The following is a 10144-nucleotide window of genomic DNA, read 5'->3' as shown; positions in this document are numbered from 1 at the left end:
CAGGTTTTCAGAAATGAATACCTTATAAAAGTTATATTTATAAAAAAGAGTGTGCATGTTACTTCTCAGTTGGTAGCTGTGAAAAGTGCTGGGATTGCAGTCCTGGAGAATGAAAATTATACGTAAAGAGGTGTGACACAACTCTCAGTGCATACAAAATAAATTCCAGATAGTTGAACAGACAGGTGGGAAGCTAAAATAATTAACATAAATGCAGGCTGTGTGAAGTCTCAAGACAGAAGAATGCAGAATATATAAAAAAATCATGATCCATTCTACTACAATAATCATAGACGTTAAAAATATTCACTTTTTATTTATGTCTTCAGATATCTCCTGTGAAGATTTTGTTTGAATCCAAGTCATTTTCTTTCTGCATTCCTATTGCCCAGGGTCTACGTCATCAAGAAAAAATATCAAATGTAGCAGGACTTGACAGCTGTGAGATAAACTACTGTTGTTACAGTGATATCCTAGATTTCCCAAAACTGAAGTATCTCAGATTTATGTGGAAAAGCAGAGCACCAAGTTTTGGGCTGTTGTTGTTTTGAGGTTTTTTATGACTGTGCTAGGGAATAAATACAGCCTCCTTTCACACATTATGAATACTTTCCCCCCACACACAGTTAGTGAAAAACACGGTATTTTCTGAGATGAAGACAGTGGTACCTTAGAGTGTTGTGTACAATGACAGGGTGCCCTGCAACTTCAGTACCAATTTATGACACTGGGTGGATCTCTGAAGTCAGGAGAACAAGAAAATAAATCTTTGGCTCCACCCTAATTGTTAGTGACTTGATTTCTTAATTTTTCATTTTTCACCTGGTTCATGACATGATTATTTGCTTTGGCATCACTTTATTATTTGTCACTAAAAGAATATGAATTACCACAGAAAAGCAGCAGAATAGGCAGTTAAATATTCCTTCTGATGAGAAACATCAGTTGCTGAAAATGTTGGGAATCTGCAGTTCTTTGTCATAAGACTTGAGCTTTTCTTGCTTTTGAAATACTTTTTCTGCACTGGTTCTACTGAATCTGGACTGAACAAAAGACTTGAAAGTTAAGGGATATTTCTATGTAACTTTTAAGCACACATTGTTACAGCCACCTCTTTTAGGAAAAACTTTCCTTCCTTACTCTATAGGTTTTGTTTTCTAGGATGTCTTCACATTTCTAACATAATAACATAATAATTATTCTGGTTCTAGGGTAAGAAAGTCTTCAGCTCCTTAGCTGTGTTTAAATTTAGATGTGCAGGTGTTTGCCCCAGGTGAACCAGGACTAAAATTCCGTATTGCCAAAAGTATTGTTTTTACAGAAGCAAAGTACATAATGATACAAAAATTGTTCTTTATTAAAAAGCAAATGTCCTGAAATCCAGCTTGTTGCTCATAAAGAATTTGCTGCTTTCATCTATGCAAAATGTTACTAAATTTGTAATGTGCTTAACAAATGTTTTCCTCTAATGTATATCTCTCTAAGGAAATAATATTTATCTGGTTTAACAGAAAACTGCACATCTCTGTATTTTTTCAGATACAACCTTGCAAGTACATATTTACAATCTACTGTAAATCTAAGAATTATGGGTTTTGATGTATATTATAAACTTTCTGTCTTCATAATAAAGCTGCAGTAAAGGTAAGGAAAATAACACTCTTTAAAAACACACCAGACACCACAGCTGTCTGCAGTAGTTTTTAACAAGCTATTACTAATGTGAAGGGTCTTTTGTGTCCTAAGACCAAATCAAAACCAGGCTTCTACTATGTATGAAATGTGTGGAAGGTCCCATAGTGCTATAGGTTTGAATCTGGGTACACCCCTTAACTGGATAAGTCCAGCATGAACTTTCCTGACTGGTAGTTATTGAGGTAAGCATTGAAGGATCATTTGTTACAAAAGCATCCTGCCCTCCTTACATGGGAAAGGCAGAGAACTGGAGTCACTATAGCTTAAAGCAACTGAAACAATTCTTGGAAAAAGGAGAGTAGGAGATAGAAAGTCATGCCCTGACTGGAGATCTGGCAGGTTAAACACTGCCACCAGTTAATAACACTGGCAGTTACCTCTGCAAACAGTCATTGTGTAGTTCAGTGCTGGTTTATTTCAGATGCAGTTGAAGACATGAAAAGCAGCTGCTTGAAAAGTCTTTAGTTAAAACCTATTCACATAGATACTGAATTTTGGTACTTGGAAAGCATAAACTACCATCATATTCAGGAGATTATTTCTGAAATGTGAGTCATGTATTTCCTTGTTGCTCTTCATCAATGGGTTGTAGACTGATCTACTTTGTGTGCTTCTACAGTGAATCAAAATCAACAAACAGTTGGGCCTGATAGCCTCTTGGTGTGGTTCCTCTATCAGGAGTAAATATATCTAGGAATTTTACAATTATTTTTTTTCTTTTTGGGAAGTGCTGTTATACTAAAATCAAAACATACTTGATTTAAACAAATTTTTTGTTGCAAAGGGCCTAAAGTCATAACAGAACACAGACAAAATTCTTATAACACAAAACATCCCTTACAAGAGGTAGTAGCAAGGCTGATGGTTGGAATAGTCAGCTGAAAATAGTAAACCCACCTTCAATCTTTGTTCTGGTTAATTTTGTAAAGATGAGTAAAGACCAGTACATTGCCTTCTGCCTTTCCAGTGATTTCCAGGCCATTAAATCATTTGGAGGTGAATGCACTATATGTAATTTTTTTGATGAAACTGTCCCATCTGCAGCCAAAAATCTCTTTCCAAGCTCAGTTTATTTGAATAAACAAAACAAACAAAACCAAAACAATGAAACAACAAAAAAAAAAAAAAAACCAAAAAAAAAACCCACAACCAAACAACAAAAAAAGGGGGGGTTTCCTCTATTCACATTTAAGTCTGAAAATTGCTGTAGAGGTGTGCTGGAACATCTACTTTGCACTTGTGCATCCACTTGTTGTATTGTCACTTCTGCCTTCCTGTCAATGTGTTTATTCTTGCTGGCATAATTCAGCAAAGTTTTATCTACTTCTTTTGCCTGAGGGTTCTTCCCATGTTCCAGTATATCTCCATTGGTGCTTCCCAGGCATTCTGTGTGCCACTGGAAAAACACGTCTTTTCTTTGCAGTTCTCTTTTCTTTGCAATCCTCTTTTCTTTGCCTTAATATTTTTCTTAATCAAAAGCCACAAATCTTCTTTATATCGAGGCTCAACTCAGCCATTTCATAGCTACCATCTGTCCTTCCTCTGGACTGCATTTCCAAGTATTTTCCTTTTAAAGGGCTAAAGTTTATGTCTTCACAAATATTTGTGCCCCCATTTCCAACTAAAATCAATGGGAGCTTGAAAAACCTATAAGAGTCTGGGTTTAGTCACTAATAACCTGGAGGACAATTTTTTTATTAATACTTTCTTCCATATTTATATTTAGCTTTGGTGTACCCTATATCTCTTACAAATTATTTTAAACACAGTAAAAACTTAGTAATCTTAACTCTTGAGCAGTATTTACCATTGTTCTCCAATTCTGCTAAATACTGTAGAGGTAAATATGACACATTTATTTTGCTGAAAATCTTATATCTAACGCTTTGATCTATGCAGAAAATATGTATATATCCATATGCCTAGTCCCATCACTTCCACACAGTCTGCCTAAACAGGTCAAACTACTCATTTGCATCATTACGTATGACAAGTTACACCCATGTTGGGTTGAGGCAGACATGGAAGAGTAAGTGTTTTCACTGGCTAAAAATGTAACTTAATGATTCTGAATCATTTAAAAGTTATCTAAATCTAAAATCCAGCCAGTCTGGTTCCCTTGCATAGCTTCTAGTCTGTCAGCAGAGATTCTGCTCTGCCTATCTAGGGGACATAGAACAACACTGCAGCTTGGACGCCAGTCCCGCAGTTGTTCTCATCCACCATATGCTGGTATTCATTTCTCCAAGCAGCTTTCGGTGTATGTGAGCTAGTTTCCTCCTGGAGGAGCCTAACCTCCCATTTTCCTTCCAGATACACTCAAAGGCCTGGAGGGTCTGAACCCACATGAGGACCATGTCATCACAAAGTCCCGCAGCAGGTACCTAACAAATGCCAACAGGAGGCTCTCAAGCAGGGCAGAGCTCTCAAACACCCTGGATCGCTCTGATTCTCTAGACAGCCAAATGCCATGGGGCCATTTGTGCCAGTTGCCAAATCTCAGCTGTTTCAACATTACTGATCCTTCCTCAGTCATCCACATTCCTTGTGCATAGTCCTTTCATATCTTTACCTGCCTTCTTTTTACTCTTCCCTATTGCTGAACCCTTTGGGTTTTTTTATTACCTTAGCTTTACAGTCTAGTTCATTCTGTTTAACTTTCCTGCTATGTAAAATGCCTTCCACCTCTCAGAAAACCACTAGTATTACTTGTTCATCTGAAAGTGACAAAGGTATCATCAAGACAACACGATAACTCAGCATCTGTGCCAGGAGGTTCCTAACCTCAGGACTGCTACCAAATATTATAGGATCAGTGAGCAACAATTTCTTAAATTTAAAGCAGTTGGTCTTCTCAAATAACTTATCAAAGAACTGAACACTGCAGGGGGGTGTGTGCTGGGCTGGGTACTAGATGGTAATGTGGATCTCCTAAACACTCTCCCACTACTGAGGAACTCAGAAGGACCAAAGGACAGTTCCACCCAGTGATGGAGCTCAGAACCATTATTCAATCAAGTTTTTCATGGATGGCCTTGAAGACTTCGATCATGGTTTTGCCCACATTGGACTTGTCTACGCAAAGGTGGTTAGCCACTGATTAATAGGAGCTGGGAGGTGCAAGACTCCACAAGGCAGTGGGCACTCTTTTGAACACAAGTAGGGATTGCAAAATATTGTGCAAGAACACTAAAGGAATGAAACCAGCTCAGGGACACCTTCAAAAGGTGTTCCTCTGTGTTTGAAAATTGTACACCCATTGATGATTATGCCACATGTTATGATCATGTAGTTCCACAACCTGAAGTAATTTCCCATCCCCATGAGCTTCCAGTCAAGCATGGGAGCAGCAAGTTCTTCAGAAGTACATTCTTCCACTAATTCCTCAGGGAAAAAGACATGCCAGAAGACAGGAGGCCACTTTGTTCATGGTGTCTTCCTAGTATTGCTACTGCAGGTGCTATTAGTGATAATAATATGGGCACTGGTATGTTAATGCCATTGGTGTGAATTATAAGAACGAAAAGGTTGCTGTTTCCAGAGGGAACCATCAAAAGGTTGTGTTCCTTTCAGATAGTTTCAAACTACAAGTGTAATGGAGATGTGCAGCAGTGGGCCAAATTCCATCTCATCCAGAATAAACCCCCAAGATCAAATACGCTGGAGGTATCAGAAGCCTGAACACCCACTACTTTCTATATATTGTTCCTTTCCTATTTAGAATCATAGAATCATTAAGGTTGGAAGGGACCTTAAAGTTCATCAAGTTCCAAGCCCCCTGCCATGAGCAGGGAACCCTACCACTAGACCAGGTTGCACAAAACTTCATCCAACGTGGCCTTAAAAACCTCCAGGGATGGGGCATCCACAACCTCCCTGGGCAACCCATTCCAGTTCCTCACCACCCTTATAGTGAAAAATTTCTGCCTAATATCTAACCTAAATCTACCCTCTCTCAGTCAGAGTCAGATGCTAGCAGAGGTTTGCTACACTGGGATACTAAATTGATACAGATTCTTGAAGCATTTCTTTATACCACACCTTCTCACAGTTGTTTCCAGTAGTACTCAAATATGTTCACAAGCTTTATGAAAAGTGTGGTCCTTGTTCTGAAGTTACAGATGAGGAAGGAAGATCACAGTTCTATCTGGTATAAGTTCAGTTTTGTACAGCATGCAAAGTGTACAAAATGCCTAACTTGCAATCAAATTGATAAGTACTTTAAAAATAATTTTGGAATGCCCAGTGAAATGCCAAATCAATTTTCAAAGGCAAAGCAATACTCTGGATACTCTGAAAAGGTCAAAACATTTTAGGGTATTATGAACAAATTTAATTGGTATCATTGTCCTTGGATAAACTGAACCGACATAAAGCTAAAGCCTCTCCACACATATGTAATAAATTGAATATTTAAAGCACTGTTCTGTGACCTGTTCTTTTTGGAGAGGCATTTGGATATTTACTTTACACTTAATAACTTTTTGCTTCATAGTCCAGAATCCAAATCCTGCTGTGAATGGTTTTCCTATAGTGTTAATTACTGACATTTCGTGCTGCCTCAAAAATGTTAATGAATTTATCTGTATAGCAACCCTTGTGGTATGAAAATGTTTGTACTTTGGTCAGTATTTTCACAGGTGACTACTAATTTTGGGTGCTCTACTTAAGATGGTTGTTTACCTGCAGTATTATGCTTATATTTCTGTTTTCTGTAGACCATCTCATTACACTATCAGCATAAAATTTTAGTCTTACTATTTTGTCTTTTCTACAAGTGTGAATATTTTTCAAGGCCCTTGTGAGTAGCTGTACTTAGTACAATGTCAACAACGTTTATAAACTTTTAATTTAATTTATCAGTATTTTGTCTTCAGTTTTTGGTTGCTGACAAGACAGGTCTAACTATTAAGAATAAAAAATGTTTAGACTATTATTTTTCAAGCCATATTATTCATAATGCATTCTATCAAGCACACAAAATATAAAGGCATCTGATAAAAAGCAGGAATATAAACTCCTGTGGAGTGTTACAAAGAAAATAAAGCAAAAAAGTTCATGTCCAAGTACATTGTTTTCTTGTGTAGTAACAAAAAAAAAATAAAGTAGTAAAAATCAAAGGTCATCAAAAGGGGTTATTTTTCCTTCATTGTCAACTACAGGGCAAAGAATACTTGTCTCCAAAGATAATTTTAATAACTTTATCAGTTTAGCTTTTAAAAACCAATAGCCAGCTCCCTTTATCTTTCATGTTTACTATAAACAGTATTTCTTATCCTGTAAAATGGATTATGGAGGGTGTGGGGAACGGGCCATCTTCTCTCCCCCCACATAAGACTAAACAAAATGCCTTTCAAGCCAGCAAAGCAGGAGTGGTGTCTTTTTGCTGGTTTAGCCAAGGACGGACTGGAACAGGCCCCTTGCTCTACCAGGTAAGTCCACAACAAGAAGTGAGCACAGGGGTTATGATAACCGGCAGAAAAATGGACAACAGGCTAAAAGATGCCTCTGACAGAGTACATACCTGGCCAATGCTGACTGCCTAATTCGAACAGTGGTGCTTTCTCAAGTAGTGATTCCTATCTATAAAAGAAAGCAAGCTCTGCAGGCCTGGGGGGCTCTTTGTCTGCCAGACCCTTGCTGCAGCCCCCGAAACTGCCTGCAACGCCAAGGCCGCTGCCCGGCAGAGAGGAAAGGTGTGTGGGGGGGTCCACCTGTGCCCGCTCCGCAGGGATCCGGCCGCCTCCATGGGGGTTCAAGCCTGCTTGCTGAGGCCTGCCCGATCCCGAGGGATTGCTGCCTGCCCGAGCCACACACACACACACACAAACACACAAACTTCCAAGCCGGGCTCAGCTCCTTACCCTTTCACTCCATTGACTCTACACCTTTCCCTCGGCGTGTGCATTCAATAAGACCACAGTACCTTTGAATTACCTTTCTGATATACACCTAGACAACCTCTTCTGAACCTTGGCCCCTGTGAAATGTGTTCACCTGATTCGTGTTAAAATGGAACAATGTTAGAGTCACAGGGTGAAGAATAATTCTTTGTGTAATATGGAACAATGTTAGAGTCACAGAATGAAGAATAATTCTTTGTGTATAGTATTGCATACTTTTGTACACAGTCAAATTTTTATCTTTGCTTGCGCTGCCTGTTTTTGTATAGTGTAACAACATTTTTATCTTTTGCTTGCATTGCATGTTGCTCTTGTATTGTGTATCCTCTGCGTGCATTGCATGTGTTTTTTGTATTGTGTAGCAGACATTGGGCAAACATCTTAAAGTTATTTTTTTAGCATAAACCGGCTTTATTGTTAACCGTGAGAATGTTATAAAGCAGATTCTTGGAAATAATTAACATAAGCCGACCCTTTTCTCGAAATAGTAATGAATATGTATCAGTTGAGAAGATGTAAGTCAAATACTGAAACTGTTTGGCGTGCGTCTTGGTGGAGCGAAGACTCCCGGCGTGCCCAGCGCTGTTTGCTTGCTTCCGTTCGCTTAACAAATTGTAGATTTGAATTAAAATCCCATTTGGGACCGAGTCATTTATCACAGCCCCTCAGTTTGTGTTGACCCTTAATAAACCGATTGATTCGTAAACTAAGCATTGGTCTCAGTAACAATTTGTGAGTCTGGTGAGGGGGTGTTCTAATCTACCTTGTAAGATACGGTCCCGCAGCGGCCGTTCCTCTGTGAGAGGCAGTGCCACGTGTGACCCTCGGGCTCATTCACAAACCTCTCCACACTGGAGGGGGGAAGTCACAGAAGCACCTGACACTGACAGAGGGAGATAAAAAATATATTATTCCATGGTCAGATCAGCATTTCTGATTAATTTTATACCACTAAGGAAATAAGAATAGCATAACGAAAACAGAGCCCTCCCAAAGACGATCAATGTCAGTGAAGAGAAATGGAGAGTACTATCTCAGAGATTTAAAAAAAAAAAAAAAGCATAAAAGCAAAGCAGAACAGAAAGTTGACTTCAAAATATGGAAATTTTATGCTGTACCAACTAAATTCTAATGTATTCCTAGGAAAATAATGAATATAAAAGAGTGATTAGCATGCTATGTACTGTAACATGCTATTATCTTCAGTTTGTCATGCTGCCTTTAACCACCTTACATTCCTGTTTCCTATTAAATCATATTTATTTTTACTTTTATATTCCAGCTGTTTGTGCTTTGCATCTTGTAGATCTAGATAGAAGGTAAGAAGATTCAACAAGCAAAGCTAAGGCCCACCTGGAATTAAATTTATGGGTATCACGGACAACAAGAAGGGTTTATTTTAGTACATCAACAGAAAAAGGAAGACTAGGAGAAACGTAGGTCCACTGATGAATGAGGTGGGTGCCCTAGTGGTGGAAAGCACAGAGATGTCAGACTTACTGAGTGCCTTCTTTGCTTCAGTCTTCACTGCTAAAGCTGTCCCTCATGAATCCCAGACCCTGGAGGCAAGGGGAAAGGTTTGGGGAGAGGAAGAGCTTCCTCAGTAGAGGAAGACCAGGATAGAGGCCACTTAGCCAAACTGGACATCCATAAATCCATGAGCCCTGCTGGGATGCATCCAAGAGTTCTGAGAGAGCTGGCAGATGTTATTGCCAGGCCACTCTCCATCATCTTTGAGAGGTCCTGGAGAACAGGAGAGGTGCCTGAGGACAGGAGGAGCACCAGTGTCACTACAGTAGTCTTCGAAAAGGGCAAGAAAGAGGACCCAGGGAACTACAGGCCAGTTAGTCTCACCTCTGTCCCAGTAAGATGTTGGAACAAATAGTTCTGGATATCATCTCAAAACATGAGAGGAAAGAAAGTCATTGGGAGAAGTCAGCTTGGATTCATCAAAGGGAAATCATGCTTGACCAATTTGATTGCATTCTGTGACATCATAACTGGCTGGCTAAACGAGACGAGAACAGTGGATGTTATCTACCTTGACTTCAGCAAGGCTTTTGACACTGTCTCCCACAACATCCTCATGAGGAAACTCAGGAAGTGTGGGCTAGATGAGGGGACAGTGAGGTGGACTGAGACCTGGCAGTGTGACAGAACTCAGAGGTTCATGATCAATGGAACAGGGTCAAAATAGAGGCCTGTAGCCAGCAGCGTTCCCCAGGGATCAGTACTTGGTCCAGTCTTCTTCAACATATTCAGCAACAACCTGAACGAGGGGACAGAGTGTATCCCCAGCAAGTTCGCTGATGATACCATACTGGGAGGGGTGACTGACACTCCAGACGACTGTGCTGCCATCCAGCATGACCCAGGCAGGCTGGAGAGCTGGGCAGAGACGAACCTAATGAGGTTCAACAGGTATTCAAAACCTGCCTGGATGCAGTCCTGTGGAATGTGGCCTAGGCAATCCTGCTTTAGTGGGAGGGCTGGACTAAGATGATCTCTAGAGGTCCCTTCCAACTCTGACAATTCTGGGTTTCTGT

This window comes from Apus apus, chromosome 1 (assembly GCF_020740795.1).
Source record: "Apus apus isolate bApuApu2 chromosome 1, bApuApu2.pri.cur, whole genome shotgun sequence".
Lineage (NCBI taxonomy): Eukaryota > Metazoa > Chordata > Aves > Apodiformes > Apodidae > Apus > Apus apus.
Note: the sequence above shows the minus strand (reverse complement) of the source record.